Source organism: Bison bison, unplaced genomic scaffold, assembly GCF_000754665.1.
Source record: "Bison bison bison isolate TAMUID 2011002044 unplaced genomic scaffold, Bison_UMD1.0 scf7180017532176, whole genome shotgun sequence".
NCBI classification, from domain to species: domain Eukaryota; kingdom Metazoa; phylum Chordata; class Mammalia; order Artiodactyla; family Bovidae; genus Bison; species Bison bison.
The window spans coordinates 1-529 of NW_011410870.1; the positions used below are offsets into that span (position 1 = coordinate 1).

Genomic DNA, 529 nt, shown 5'->3' on the forward strand with positions numbered 1-529 from the left:
TCTGCTATCTTGTTGTTTCTGCAGCAGGATCACTGAGTATCTTATTCATCAGCCTGCTGAACTGTTCCTTTTTCAGAAACATAGATACCATCCAAAAATTTTCTGATATCCTTGTTTTTAACTGTGGTGGCTTGCTGAATCAAAGCAGCTGAATTTGACACAAGTTCAATGTCATTTCCTTCAAGAATCAACTCATCTTTCTGGGCTTGAGATACTGAACAGGCAACCCCTGGCCTCATTCGAACCCTGCGTATATATGTTTCACCCAAAAAATTTCGGATTTCTGCAAGAGAACCATTCTCCTGAATAACAACGTTGATGGGGAAGTGGGCATACACCGACCTCATCTTGTAACGGAAACCCAGTGTAACACCCTTGATCATGTTCTGTACATGACTACAGATTGTGCGAACAGTGGCCAGTTCCTTTCTGTTTCCCCACCAGTTGTCAACACGGAGCCTCTTTTTCTTTCCAAGGAGACTGAGTTCTACATTGATGTGATTGAAGTCCCTCCGCAGGGTGCCTCTGG

At 43.7% G+C, this 529-nt stretch overlaps 1 pseudogene; it reads right to left on the reverse strand.

Annotated features, from left to right (window-relative positions):
- Window positions 1-41: 41 nt before the first annotated feature.
- Window positions 42-524, reverse strand: LOC104999834 (annotated as a pseudogene).
- Window positions 525-529: the final 5 nt, after the last annotated feature.